The sequence below is a fragment of the Mobula birostris genome, chromosome 15 (genome assembly GCF_030028105.1).
Source record: "Mobula birostris isolate sMobBir1 chromosome 15, sMobBir1.hap1, whole genome shotgun sequence".
Taxonomy (NCBI): Eukaryota; Metazoa; Chordata; class Chondrichthyes; order Myliobatiformes; family Myliobatidae; genus Mobula; species Mobula birostris.
In genome coordinates this window covers 15438436-15453524 of record NC_092384.1, presented here as the reverse complement: position 1 = coordinate 15453524, position 15089 = coordinate 15438436, and the positions used below count along the sequence as shown (strand labels likewise).

Sequence of the window (15089 nt, the reverse complement as noted above, 5' to 3'; positions counted from 1 at the left end):
AGAGGTCAATAATTGGTACAAGTGTGTGGTCAGAGTTGAGGAAATTGGGAGAATGATTAGAGGAATATTGTGTGACCATCCAAGGAGTGGGGCTGTTCCAGGACTTGCTGAAAGCGTGGTGGAAATGGAAATGCCAATCACATTTAGAAAGTGACAAAATAAGCATCTGAAGTGTAGCATCTAATGTCATCGAGCAGAAGGCCAGGTTGTGGGATCAGCTGAATAACTCCATTTTAGTCAGCATGGGCACAATGACCCATGTGCCTTCCTTCTGTGCCGTACGTTTCTACAAATACGATCCAGCTGTGCTCACATGACTGCAAATTCTCTATCAATCTGAAAACAAACTCCTCTTTCCAAGTAACTCTCCCTTCTGGTTTTGGTGTTTACCACTAATTGCAGTGAAATATGTGCCAAATCTCAGAAGGACAGAGGTCACCCTAGGATAAAACACAAAAGCCAAACTTTTCTTTGAAGAAAATAATACTGAATTGCTGACATCTCAAGGTCAATGACTGCTTGGAAGGAAAAGATAACAACTGTGTGGCCATGAGCCATGAAAAGGAAGGCTTAAACATTAACCAAGTAATTGTAAAACACATACACAAGAGGCTGCGGATGCTGGAATCTGAGGCAATCAGCAATCTGCTGCAGGAACTCAGGAGCAGCATGCATGGGAGGAAAAGAAACTGTGGACATTTCGGCACAAAGCCCTGCGTCAGGACTGAGAATGGGGAGGCGAGATGGTCAGCATAGTCCCCTTCTCCTATCTACGCTGAATCCAGAATCAGTTTATTATCACTGACATGCCTTGTGAAATATGTTGTTTTGCAGCAGTACAGTGCAATATATAATAAACTGTAAATTATAAAATATTTATAAATTAAGTAGTGCAAAAAGAAAAAAATAAGCAATAGTGAGTTAGTGTACATGGGTTCGTTATCCATTCAGAAATCTGACGGCAGAGGGAAAAAGATGTTGAGTGAGTGGTTTCAGGCTCTACCTCCTCTCTGATGGGGTAGCAATGAGAAGAGGGCATGACCTGGAGGATGTCCAGGGCAACAATATGCTGGCCACCTCAATTCTCCACTCTCACTCCTGATGCAAGGTTTCAACCCAAAACATTGGGGGAAAGAATGAAAACGTCTTGGCAAATCTTAATCCCAATTAAACTCAGAAAAAAGGATTGAGTGACACAGATAAAGAAAGAAGAGTATCGGTTAGCTCCACAGTCTCAAGTCCAGAATTTAAAACCAGAAGGGAAATTCTCAGAAACACAAGAGATTCTGCAGATGCTGGAAATACAGAGCAACATACGCTGCAGCGGTCTTGAAGACAATTCGATGTGGTGGAGCCGAGGCGAAGCGGTTGAGGAAAGATTGATTTAAGAGCTGAGCTGAATTGCAAAGGTCGGGCACCAGCTGAATTGAGGCAGCAGAGACCGAGGGCGCATCAAAGTGGCAGAGAGCGAGGAATGACCCGAGGTTTCGATGATTTAAGCGCTGGCCCAGATTGAAATAGCCAGGGTGCCGGGGTTGGATGCGAGGGACGATCCGATTTGGTGCACTGCTCCACAAGGTTTGCTCGTCTCTGTGCTGGACTGTGGCTGTGGCCTGCAACTGGTGGACTTCTGGATTAGCTGCAGTGACGCCTGGCTTTGTGAGCATCAGCTCTGAATGCTCTTGGCTTGCTTTTGTTGTTTCCACGATTAGTTTTCTTCCCCCCTTTCTTTGCACACTGGGTCTTTGACAGTCTTCCTTTGTTTTTAATGAGTTCTATTGGTTTTGTGGCGGTCTGTAAGGAGATGAATTTCGAGGGTGTATAAAGTATACATACTTTGATAATAAATGTACTGTACTTTGATGCTGCAGCATCTACAGAAAGGAATAGAATCAACATTACATGCTGAGACCCTTCATCAGAAAGTCTCATGCATCTTGGGTGAATTACAATGAAGTACATTTCTAGGTGATTAACTTCTTCCAGGGAAAACATCAATCAAGAGCCGCTCACTGCCATTGTTGTTGTGGGGTTTGTTTGTATGCTTGCCGTGGGATTGAAGCTGCAGCCTGCCAGGTGAATGCATTAACTACTGCGAATATCTACAAGTCAGAACATCTTAAAGAAACCAGTTCAGCACCTGAGGTGGTGACAACAGCACTCTCGCTTCACAAACCAATCTTTAAGTTCTTGTAACTTGATTCCTTTACTTCATCAATGCAGGTTTAATCAGTTCAGTCAGTTGTGTGTCCAAACCTCACTGGAGAATCCAGATCCAGTGGAGAAATGGACAATCAAGCAAACTCCACACATAAATGATAGCAATGGTGATGGAGCCTGCCATCCTTCCAAACACAATCCTCAGCAGGTGTTCAAGCCTGCATACTTAATTAAACATGTGTCAGTCCTTGGTCTGGGTTGGTGGTGGCAAAGAAGATCAGGATATCTAATGCTGTGGAAGGGGTATGGAAAGTTGGGAGAGGGTGGTGTGGAAGAAGATGTGGCAGGGGGCAGTGATGGGAAAGGAGGCATCCAAGTCTAGTGGTGTCCTGTCATTGCAGTTTGGAGAATGGGGCCAGAGAACTCTGAAGCAGTTGGCCATTTGGCTCCTTTCACCTGTTCTTCCACTCAACAAAAATGTGGTTGATCTTGCAGTTCAACGTCGCTTTTCTCCCTGATTCTACATCCCATGATTCTCTTAATTTCAAAGGTCTATTGACTTCAGTCCTGAATGACAGCCCTTTTATTCTGAGGCTGTTCTACACACCCCAGACAAGGGAAGCATCATCTCCACATCTACCAGAAAGAACTTCATGTGTTTTGATAACTCACTTCTCATTCTTCCACACCAAAGATGGTATAAACTCTTCTCAAGTCAATTCCCCCATTCAAGGGCTCAATCTCCATCTTGTGAGAGTAAAAATGCAGGGCAAAAAGACAGGATCAGCTAATTGAGGAAGTGGGATGGGTGTTTCCACCACTGGTTCATGGAATCAGGCTTGAAATGAGAAACAGGCCATTTAGCACTCCAAATATTTCTTCACTAACACGGTGATGAACTTTTAGAACTCTCTACCCTGGAGTTTCATCATTGATTTCATCAAACATACCAATACGTTATAGAATAGAGGGAAGGTGATGAAAACAGGTTGCAAGAGATCAGTTGTGATCTTGCTCAATGGCAAAGCTAACTTGAAGAATGAAATGGCCTACTCCTGCACCGATGTTCACTCCAAGGGGAAAAATACTCACTTTACAATCGTGTAGTATGAAAAGAGTTATGCAACTGGATGTCCAGACAATAGTGGCTTGCACTAGTAAAACTGTCCAAGGCAGAATTTGGCACCAAGTCACATACCAATTAACTTAGCAAAAAAGACTTTTTTAAGTTAACTCTCCAGAGGATTAGAGAGGCAGAGAGGTTGAGGAACCGACAGTGGCAATGTGAGTCTAGTTGGGCTTCACATGGAACACAACTTGATTACAACAGGATCAACTGACGCAACAAGTCAGAGGCTCCCAACCTGAAGTGATAAGTAGATTTTCTCTTCACAAATGTTGCCTGACCTGTTATTTTCTTGTGTTATTTTTAAATATCATATTTCTAGCATTTTTTTGTTTCAAACTGAAAGAAGCAGCTCTCTTTCTGCTTCTGAAAACCTAGCATGGGGAATATAAAACAGAAATAAATAAATACAGCCATTGAAATAATGGAGGAAAAGAATTTTAACAAGACGAAGGTCTTGCTCTAAGTAGGACCCGGAATTCAATCGTAAACAAGATGGGAGAGCGGAAACCTGATTGGATGAGGACTAACCAATCAGGAGGGATTGACCCTGGGTGTATAAACACTACTAGACCAAACATGCCCAGGCATCATTCCTGATGACAGAGTTTGTCATTGAAACGTCGGTAATAATCACTAATTGTACCCAGCTGGAAGTCTGGGATGAGTTCAATCATCATATACGCTGAGAAACCACTAGACCTTTTTTCTAGCAAGGGGATTTATCAAAGTGTAGAGGGCATTTTGGGAATTAAGTTGTGAACCTCGCTCACAGAACAGAGGCCAGAGGCAGAACTTGAGGGCAGCTGAGAGAGCAGTGGTTCACCAATTAAGAGAGCTTTAATCGGCACTGAACAAACCTTTTAGTTCAAGAACAGGTACTTTTCTTGAAACTTCAGATTAAATGAGACATCTCATAAATGCATGAAATGTTACGCACAAAATGCTGGACAATGGGTTTAATACGGAAAGGCACCCACTCGTCGATGGGGACGAGCGTGGCCACGGGGCCTAGTTCCACACTGTGCATTTCTGTTAAATCTCTGCCAGGCTTGGGTGGAGATAGTGGTGTGAGTGTGTTCCATGCCCACACACTAACCAGCCACAAAGGAAATGGTAGAAAGGAAACAGATATTTCCCTCGTGATCTGCTCGGGAGCTGGAGTGAGCAGTCCGTTCAAGCTTGGTGAAAATGTCCAACGTTACCACCTTGATAAACAGCTCCAGGGTGAATCGAAGGATAACTGACTGAGAAAGCAAGAATTTGTAGACTATGCTCCTCCTAAATGCACTGCAGCCTACTGTGCTTTCAATAATTCCCAGCTGCTACTTTCAAAATCCCTTTATCAAAAGCTCCCAAGGCAATCCCATATCTCAGTACCTTGAGCACCAGTCTCACACAACACCAACTGCCCAAGCCATTCCTGAGTACCCAGCCCCCATTTCACCATCTGCCAATCGAGTTTCTAATCCCCACCCCTGACAATCTAACTTCTCCACTCTCAGCATGAAATGTACCTGCATAAAAAGGAGACATTTCAACCTGAGTTGCAACTAGTAAAAACATACTCTCAACATACACTGAACACTGGAGGAACTCAGTAGGTCAAGCAGCATCTATAGAGTAAACAGTCCATGCTTTGGCCAAGATCCTTGATCAGGACTGGAAAGGAAGTGGGAAGAAGCCAGAATAAGAAGGCAGGAGAAGGGAAAGGATTACAAGCCGGTAAATGATAACGGCAAACTCTTTCAACTCTCTTCTAATAATTGAATGCTCAGATTCTTCAGAAAGCAAACCTGAAAGCCCTGCGACTGAAGGTCAGAGAGACCTTGTCAGAATTAGCATACCACGGGAAGTGTAAACACTTACAATGAGTGTGTACTCTTCAATCGACATTGGCTGCATTCAAGTGATCCTGTCTCTGTATCAGAATGCAGAGGCGGCTCCCTCACCTGCACAGTGCACAAGTGACCCTGACTCTTTCTCAGACCTGCACAGTGCACAAGGCAGTAAATATCCTGTCACCTTCCAATAGTCTGACCCAAAACCCAGGGACTGAAGCCAGGTGGGCACAGAGTTCATGCCTTCATTACCGTGTGCTCCCTCCCCCACTGCATTCACCAAGAGTACCAGTCTTAATCATTAGCTCATTCACGGAGATAATCTGACACAGGATTAGTGTCAGCTGGCGTGCAGGGCACCCTTACTCTGTAACAGATGCTTCTCGGCCACTTCACATTCACAGGACGTATGGTAGGGGTGGGGTGGGGTGGGGTTGGGTGGGGTGGGGAGGGGAGGGAGGAGCAGGAGCAATAAGGACAGGTAAATATGTAGGGCCAGGTTATCAGACAGCCTTACTGTTTGTGCATTTGGATTCCAGACCTCACAATTCCTGTGATTTATAACAGCCATAAGGCTTCATTGTGCAACCTGCAATTGCCAGTACAAACAGCAAGTGGAGTCTGGAGCACATTTAGCGACCGACAGCCAAGACTGTCGACTGAGATCCTGGGTACATAGCAGAAATGTCCACTCCCATTTCTCCTCAGCCAGCTTATAAGCAGTGGAATGACAGTCCGTAACAACTGCTCTGCTTTCTCCAGACAAGCAGAGGCTGCTGCTGACCGGGCTGATCGCAGACTCTGCCTGTCATGTCGCCACAACAGTGGTGCTGCAGACATCACAGCTTTTCCAGGTGATGCCCGGATCGTCCCTCCAGTACGATCACTCACAGGAAATACAATCATCACTCTTTTACAGAGATGAAGGTGAAAGGTGAAATATTTAAGGGGAACTTCTACACTCAGAGGGTGGTGAGAGTGTGGAACAGCAGACTGCGTGTTCGATTCGACACTTAAGGGTAGTTTGAACTAGTAAATGGATGGGAGCGGTATGGACAGTCCCGGTGAAGGACAATGGGACTTGGCAGAATGTTAGTTCAGTACATACTAAATGGGCTGAAGGACCTGTTTCTGTGCTGTGGAGCTCTACAACTCTATAACTCTCCGGCTTTTTGGAATAGACAAAGGGGAACAAAAAGGTCAGAGGTTTTCAAGTAAAGAGAAAGTGTTGTGTGGAGCAGCAAGGTGTTGGAGAGCACGGAAGCACTTCGCCGTCCGGGATCATCGGTGACAATATGGCAAGTGCAAATGCGGCCACTTAACTGGGCCTCCTACACAGAGGAGACACTCTTTTTTGCGTGGGCTTTCGCGGGCACATGTTTTTCCCACACTTGCAAGTTGACACTCCCACATTGCAAGTTGTCCAGCATGTACCATTACCAACATGACTCAGCAAACACATTTAATCACATAAACTCCGTTGCAGTTCTTCATCTGCACAGATGCATCAATCAGACGCATATCAGATCTCACAAACATCAACAACTCAGGACCATAGGATGCTGATTATAATAAAGGCTTGATTTCCCACAATTACAAAGATTCTCCTCCTCTACCTTTTACTAAATGTGAACGCCGTTGCACAAGTTTGTACGTTCTCCCCATGAACATGTGGGTTTCCTCCCACAGTCCAAAGATGTACCAGTTAATAGGTTAATTGGTCATTGTAAATTGACCTGTGATTAGGCTAGGGTTAAGTCAATGGGTTACCATAAATTTGCTGACGATACAACCATTGTTGGTAGAATCTCAGATGGTGACGAGAAGGCGTACAGGAGTGAGGTATGCCAATTAGTGGAGTGGTGTCACAGCAACAACCTGGCACACGTCAGTAAGACGAAAGAGCTCGTTGAGGAATTCAGGAAGGGTAAGACGAAGGGACACATACCGATCTTCATAGAGGGATCAGAAGTGCAAAGAGTGAGCAGCTTCAAGTTCCTGGGTGTCAAGATCTCTGAGGATCTAACCTGGTCCCAACATATCAATGCAGTGAAAAAGGCAGCAAGACAGCAGCTATAATTTATTAGGAGTTTGAAGAGATTTGGCATGTCAACAAATACACTCAAAAACTTCTATGGTTGTACCGTGGAGAGCATTTTGACAGGCTGCATCACTGTCTGGTATGGAGGGGCTACTGCACAGGACCGAAAGATGCTGCAGAAGGTTGTAAATCTAGTCAGCTGTTAGGGCCTGTTTCTCCCTGTCTCTCTAAATAATAAGGCATTTTGAAAAACACTGGGCTCATGGTTTGTTCTGCCGGTAGCTAGGTTTGGGGCAGTGTGAAGGGGGTCCCAACTTATCTCAGAAAGCCGTCAGAGAATTCCCTGTACAGGCATTGCAGAGGCCAAGTCACAAGAGCATGTTGAGCCCGTGCTGAGCAGATGAAATGTTGCCACCCACCATTGTGCTTGGAGGTGACTGTCTCTTTGAGCCAAGCACACACATGTAAAGGAAGCCACAACGTGAGGACCCGGGCTCAGAGGGGAAGAACTGTGAACAACAGCTTGGGCAGAATGAAAAGCCACTCCAGAGGGGATTCACTTCGCTTTCACATTGGCTATGACAGGCAAAGGCAACACTGGACAGAAATTAGCCAACATCACTCTCAGCCCCTAGCTCCACAAATTGCACTTTTTGCTGGTACAAGGGAAGGTCCCCCAAAGACAAAATGTATTTCCAGCTTGCCTGATTTTAAGGCCTCCCACACAGGATGGATGAGGGTGGTACATAGTGGCCACAAACCCTCTGCTCAGGAACGTCTGGAGTGCTCCTTCTGCCAAATTGCACAAAGGACATTCTGCTCCGGAGGTGGAGCACATCCCTCTTCACAACGACGCTGACAATGACAAGGTCCTCTGTAACAAACAAGCCACCGGTTGTAGGAGCCACTTCTTTTTCCGAACCCACCCAAACTCAAAAACAAAAATAAGCGCCAACAATACAAGGCAAGTTCTTCAATGCAGTCTTCCATGTGCAAGGAAAATAGTTGGCAAAGTGTAAACACAGCTGCTTGGGAAAGCCACTTAATCTTTGAACTCATTCCATGACTGAATCAGGTCACAGCTGATCTTTGCTCTTCCACCCATGAAGTCGAAGGTAGCAGCAGCAGCAGCAGCAGCCTGCCGTGATTTTCTCTGCCGCATGCTATCACAATGATGCCGGGCAACGGCAAGTTCAAATGAAGAGAACTCAGGGTCAAACTGCCCAAAGGCGCCCTGCTGCTTTGAAAGGGTTACATTGAGGCAGTGTACAGGAATTATACAGGTGCACTGCTCCGCATCAGAGATGCTGTTGCCAGGGAAACAGCTTAGGTGCAACACCGAAATACAACAAAAAAAAAGGCCAGTCTTGGCAGCAACCAAATCACACCCTAGACACAAGAAACAGAGAAAAAATACCTTCACTCAGGGCCAGAAAAGGCAGGAGGAAGGGAATTCGTAAATAGATTTCCTATGGATATACAAGCACGTATTAAACATACAACCCCGCAGCCTCATATAGCCTTGTCATGCAATTGTCGAAACGAGTCTGTTCTCTCTGGTGTTCGAGCAAGCAGATGGCAGAAAATTTCTTAAGTTGGATAGACAGGGGACTGAAATCAGACGGTGACACATCCCTCAGCCATTCGCGCACACCCCCCCCCCCGAACAAAATACATGCGGATTTTGATTATCTTCGGCGAGAGGTTAGGTGAGACTGACATCGCTTTTCACGTTTGTTTGATTTTTCTCTGCTGACAATATGTTCTCACTTTATGCAGCCGCTTTGTCATTTTGGCACCTGGATGCCACTGCAGAGCTACGTACAAGAAGCCGAAGAGAAGGTTCGGCCGGCTCCCTTGCACCCTGTACTTCAGCAAAGGCACGCGGAAACGGTCTCAATGCCATCTGACACAGACACTCAGCCGGTCACGGCAGCCCGCATTCCCCGTGAGAGGTGAGGGGTCAGGGCCAGAGGAAACGCCTGCCCGTACCGAGGGGAGGGAGAAAGTGCAACAATTACCGCCGACAAAGTATTTTTGACGGGGGTGGGGGAGTAGACAATTCCAGCGACTATCTGCCAGGCGGGTGCTTCCCACACTGCCTTACCTCCGGTCTAGCACTTACCGACATCAAAGCTGTAGCCACCCGTCTGCCCACTGCAGCACTCGCAATCCCGGCCCCAGCCCAGCCCCCGACTCTCCCGGCCAGCCAGTCAACCAGCCAGCCACCCGCACGGTCCTAGAGAGTCGAACCCAGCCTTGTGACTGACAGCCAGCCTCCACCAATCACGTCGAGCATCGGGTGGGAAACCCGCCAATCTGCGTCAAGGGCGATGATCAAAAGGGGGAAAACTTTCATGGATTGGAAATTAAGACATTTTGGGAATGAACGAGTAAGTGACGGTTTAAATTTTCTGTTGCAAGAAATCGTTTTTTTCCCTAAAAGGAACAATACGCCCACAATTGATCTCAAGTTATATGGTAAATCTCTTGACCAAGAGTCAGTGGTAAAGTTTCTAGGTATGTGGCTGGACATAAGGCTATGCGTGTGAATAAAATCCTCGAAAAATGTAAAAAGCCTTGAATGTGTTCAGGTGCTTAGTTGGGTGTGACTGGGGTGCGAGCAGGAGCTCACTTAAAACAAATGATCAATTTTAACTTCATCAGTCCACAGGACTTGTTTCCAAAATACATCAGGTTTGTTTAGATAAGCAACACACATCAAAGTTGCTGGTGAACACGGAAGGCCAGGCAGCATCTCTAGGAAGAGGTACAGTCGACGTTTCAGGCCAAGACCCTTCGTCAGGACTGGCGAAGGGTCTGGGCCTGAAATGTCAACTGTACCTCTTCCTAGAGATGCTGCCTGGCCTGCTGCGTTCACCAGCAACTTTGATGTGTGTTGCTTGAATTTCCAGCATCTGCAGAATTCCTATTGTTTAGGTTTGTTTAGATGTTCCTTTGAACCTTTTGAATAGAATTTTTTGGCCGCAATGAGCAAAGGTATGTTTGGAGAAAAGAGGGTGCAGAATTTCATGAAAAGAACCCTTCTCCAGCTGTTAAGCATTGGGATGGATCGATCATGCTTTGGGCTTGCGTTGCAGCCAGTGGCACGGGGAACATTTACTGGTAGAGGGAAGAATGAATTAAATACCAGCAAATTCTGGAAGCAAACATCACACCATCTGTAAAAAAACCGAAGATGAAAAGAGTATGGCTTCTATAACAGGATAATGATCCTAAACACACCTCAAGATCCACAATGGACTACCTCAAGAGGCGCAAGCTGAAAGTTTTGCCATGGTCTTCACAGTCCCCTGACCTAAACATCATCGAGAATCTGTGGATAGGCCTCAAAAGAGCAGTGCGTGCAAGACGGCCCAAGAATCTCACAGAACTAGAAGCCTTTTGCAAGGAAGAATGGGTGAAAATCCCCCAAACAAGAATTGAAAGACTCTTAGTTGGCTACAAAAAGCATTTACAAGCTGTGATACTTGCCAAAGGGCTTGTTACTAAGTACTGTCAAGCAAGGTGCCCAATCTTTTGCTTCTGGTCCTTTTCCTTTTTTGTTATTTTGAAACTGTAAAAGATGGAAATAAAAAAGTTTTCTTGCTTAAGATATTAAAGAAATGTGTCATCTTTAACTTTATGCCTTTTGGAAATCAGTTCATCTTTTACTCGTTTAGCTATTCACAGTAACAGAAATTTTGACCAGGGGTTCCCAAACTTTTGCATGCCACTATATTGATTCAGCTATATAGAAGACAAGGCAGCAGCTATATTTCATTAGGAGTTTGAGTAGATTTGGCTGTCAACAAAAACACTGGAAAATTTCCACATATGTACCGTGGAGAGCATTCTGACTGGCTGCATCACTGTTTGGTATGGGAAGGGGTTAGCTACTGTACAAGATCAAAATAAGTTGAAGAAACTTGTAAAATTAGTCAGCTTTATCTTGGGTACTAGCTCCGTAGTATCCAAGACATCTTCAAGGAGCGGTGCCTTAGGAAGGTGATATCCATTACTTAGGATCCCCATCACCCAGGACATGCTCTCTTCACACTGTTACCTTCGGGAAGGAGGTACAGAAGCCTGAAGGCACACACTCAGCGATTCAGGAACAGCTTCTTCCCCTCTGTCATCCTATTTCTGAATGGACATTGAACCGATGAACACTACCTCACTACCTTTTTTCTGTTTTTTTAACTTAATATTTAATAGACATATACTTAATGTAACTCCATTTTTCTCTATATTTATTTGTCATGTATTTCATTGTACTGCAGCCTGAAGTTGACAAATTTCACAACATAAGCCTGTGATATTAAATCTGATTCTAATTGCTTAATTCAGATTTTTATAGATGTGTTGGTTCTGGGTCAGCTTCACCAGTGGTCTTAAAGTCCTGAGAAAAAAATTCAAGCTCAGGCATTGAGATTATGCTGTGGTGCTATCAAACCATCCCCAATTTTGGCATTACTGGTAGAAATGGGTGAAATACCTTTGCACCTACGCAGGTTACACTTAGCAGTGGTTTATTGGATTAATGTAAGAGGACCAATATTATATAATTATATAATCCAAGGAAGGCAATGGGCCCATCCCTCAACGTCAGCAAGACGAAAGACTTGGTTGTTGACTTCAGAAGGAATAGCGGACCGCACGACTCAATTTACATCGGTGGTGCGCAAGTGGAACAGGTCAAAAGCTTTAAGTTCCTCGGGGTCAATATCACAAATGACCTGACTTGGTCCAACCAAGCAGAGTCCACTGCCAAGAGGGCCCACCAGCGCCTTTACTTCCTGTCCCCTAAAACCCTCACTAATTTTTATAGATGCACCGCAGAAAGCATTCTTCTAGGGTGCATCACAACCTGTTATGGAAGTTGTCCTGTCCAAGACTGGAAGAAGCTGCAGAAGATCGTGAACGCGGCGCAGCACATCACACAAACCAATCTTCCGTCCGTGGACTCACTTTACACCGCATGCTGTCAGAGCAGTGCTGCCAGGATAATCAAGGACACGACCCACCCAGCCAACACACTTTTCGTCCCTCTTCCCTCCGAGAGAAGGCTCAGGAGCTTGAAGACTCATACGGCCAGATTTAGGAACAGCTTCTTTCCAACTGTGATAAGACTGCTGAACAGATCCTGACTCGGATCTGGGCCATACCCTTCAAATATCTGGATCTGCCTCTCAGTTTTTTTGCACTACCTTACTTTCCATTTTCTATTTTATATTTATGATTTATAATTTAAATTTTTAATATTTACTATCAATTTGTACTCCAGAGAGCAGGAAGCGCAGAATCAAATATTGCTGTGATGATTGTACATTCTAGTACCAATTGTTTGGCGACAATAAAGTATAAATTATAATATTGTTAGTCAACCAATATTGGCAACACTAGCAGAGTGCTGGGGGCACTGTATTCATAATGTCTTCAGTTTTGGCTGGCTGGAAAATGAATGGGCACAAAATCTTGGGTTGTTTAATGTGAATTATGGTCCCACTCCTCCATGGCTTTTCCCTTTGCCTGGGGTTGATTTAAGTCTTCAAGAAAAGATCAAGATGAAGATTGATCAATGGCACAAGAAGTTCATTAATATATGCAAGGCAGATGTTATGGCTTCCTACATATCTACGCAAAAGGTCATTCATGTGTTTCTCTTTACGTTCCAAAGTTTCAGGTGATTACTAAGAAAAGATTATTCGACAAAGTGCCAGTATTTACATCTGAGATGGTTGTTATCATTTTTGTCTTGGAATGAGTCAAAGAATTTCAGGATGTATATATTGTATGGGAGATGGGGCTAAAAGAATGGAAGAAGTTATACTTACACATTTATGTATTGGACGTACTAGGTTGAATAATTTCTTGTTCAGAATTAATATGCATGATACAGGCATCTGTATGGAGTGCATTTGTCAAGAAATAGTGCAAGAAATTGTTTGAATGCAGTTCCTATGAGGTGCAAAGAAAACATGTAATTGCTAAATTGAGATCCTTGGGACAGACACAGTTTAACATGGATAGTTTGTTTGGATAACACTGCCATCATAATGACTTTCAGAAAAGGATTAGAATTTTTGCTATTGTTTGAATTTTTTTTGTGTGGGGGGCAGGGTGGAACTTAGTGAGTGTATACATCCTTTCTTTTTGCTCCACACTCCGAATTGGTAGACATTGGTAATGCACCTTGTGGTGGTCTAACAACCACCATTAAACTTTACAAGAAGAAAAAGAAGAAGAAATGGATGAGTAAATGCAAGGGTAAAAGGGGACAGACACTGGGTTAAAGATTATTGGGAAGAACTATGAGTACGAGAGATATACAAGGGATACAAAGCAAATATAAATTGTGAATGTAGTGCAAAATGGACTGGAAAAAAACAAGGCGATAGGGGGGTGCATAGCAAGTGGAAGGGCATTGGTGAGGAAATATTAAACTGCTGAGGTTAAAGCCAAGGTAGGATTTATGAAGCAAAGTAATCCATGTCCAAAAAGTCAATACAAGTGAAATTGAGTTACAGGAGAATGCATTGCTAGGAGGCTGAGGAGTGGGTGAATAAAAGGGTGAGTTCTTCTCTTTCTCCTCCTAAGGTAAGAATACAGTATTACATATCATATCTTTCTCTAAGTATTAATTGATGTCTCCCTCTCTGATTCATACACTCCCATGATATCAATATTGTAATATTCCTCTCCTATCTTAGTCCCCCTACAAATGACATTTTAAAATTAAAAGAGTCAATGATTGCTGTTAGCAGCCTTGCACTTACTGTGGTTATTGAGTCGGATGAAACTGACTATTGAAACTCAATTATTATTCAATATTATTTATCATCAGCAGTAAGTGATCTAAAACAGCAATAAAACTAGCATAACTTCTACCTGATCTTGTTTCAATTTTTTTTAAAAGGGACAGCCATAGCTAGACAACTAACCCATTCCATAAAATTGCCAAATTCAATTATCTGATGTAAACCAGAGATTTGACCGGTAACAGACTTCATTTGGAAAGTTCTGCTCTGTTCTGTAACTGCAATGTGTACACTGTGTGAAGCCTGAGCAATTCATTTATCAGTAACCTGTGGACAGGAGAGGAAGAGAAACGTGTTGCTGAATATCTTCCCCTTGTCCCACACTACTGTACTTAGTGAGAGCTCAGAAAAAAGCCCTCAACTAACTGGTAAAGGGGAGATTAGTTCTGTCTTTCTATATCTCTGTGATCCAGTCCATGCCTTTTTTCTATGTATGATCAATATAGAATTTGATACAGGATGAATGCAAGAACTCCCATCTAACCTCAATATTGTGAGCAGTGGCTGCCCAGCTCACAACAGTGAATGGGGTGGGATTGGGGGTGAAGCAATATTTTTTAAACTGGAAAGATCTTTGGTCTGAACGGTATTCAGCTAATTTTATCTTGATTTTACAAGCACATTATAAATTGCATTGCTTCCATATGGCACTGAGAAGAATGATAAAACATGCACAAGAACTTGATTAGCCCAAAAAATATATAAAAAATATTTAGACAACGTCTTTTTTTAGCAACACCCACAACATGCTGGAGGAATTCAGCAGGTCAGGCAGCATCTATAGAAATGAATTAACATCTGATGCTTCGGGCTGAGACCTCTTCTTTTAGCTATTTATCTCATTGGTATTAAATTAGATTCTAGAATCTACAAAATATTATGTTATTAGTACAGTCAATTATTACTGCGTTATAATACAGGAATATACTTGAAGAACAGCAACCACCCATTTAAAGAATATTCCACAGTCTCAACGTGAGGTGATAGGCAGGTGAGAATTTTTTTTAACTGGAAGGAGAAATCAATATTCATCCCATCAGGTTGGAGCAATATAAGGTATTTCTTATCTGTCCTGAAGGTGGCCTCATCTTAGCACAAGA

The 15089-nt window shown here is 43.7% G+C and overlaps 1 protein-coding gene across 7 annotated transcripts in view; it reads right to left on the bottom strand.

Moving 5' to 3' along the window:
• kifc3 (kinesin family member C3) overlaps positions 1-9416 on the bottom strand; it is a 78062-nt gene extending 68646 nt beyond the window's left edge. For all 7 annotated transcript variants that reach the window (XM_072279351.1, XM_072279350.1, XM_072279355.1 and 4 more), the window contains exon 1: positions 9294-9416. The gene's annotated coding sequence lies outside the window, so the exon portion shown is untranslated. The remainder of the gene's footprint in view (positions 1-9293) is intronic.
• Positions 9417-15089: the final 5673 nt, after the last annotated feature.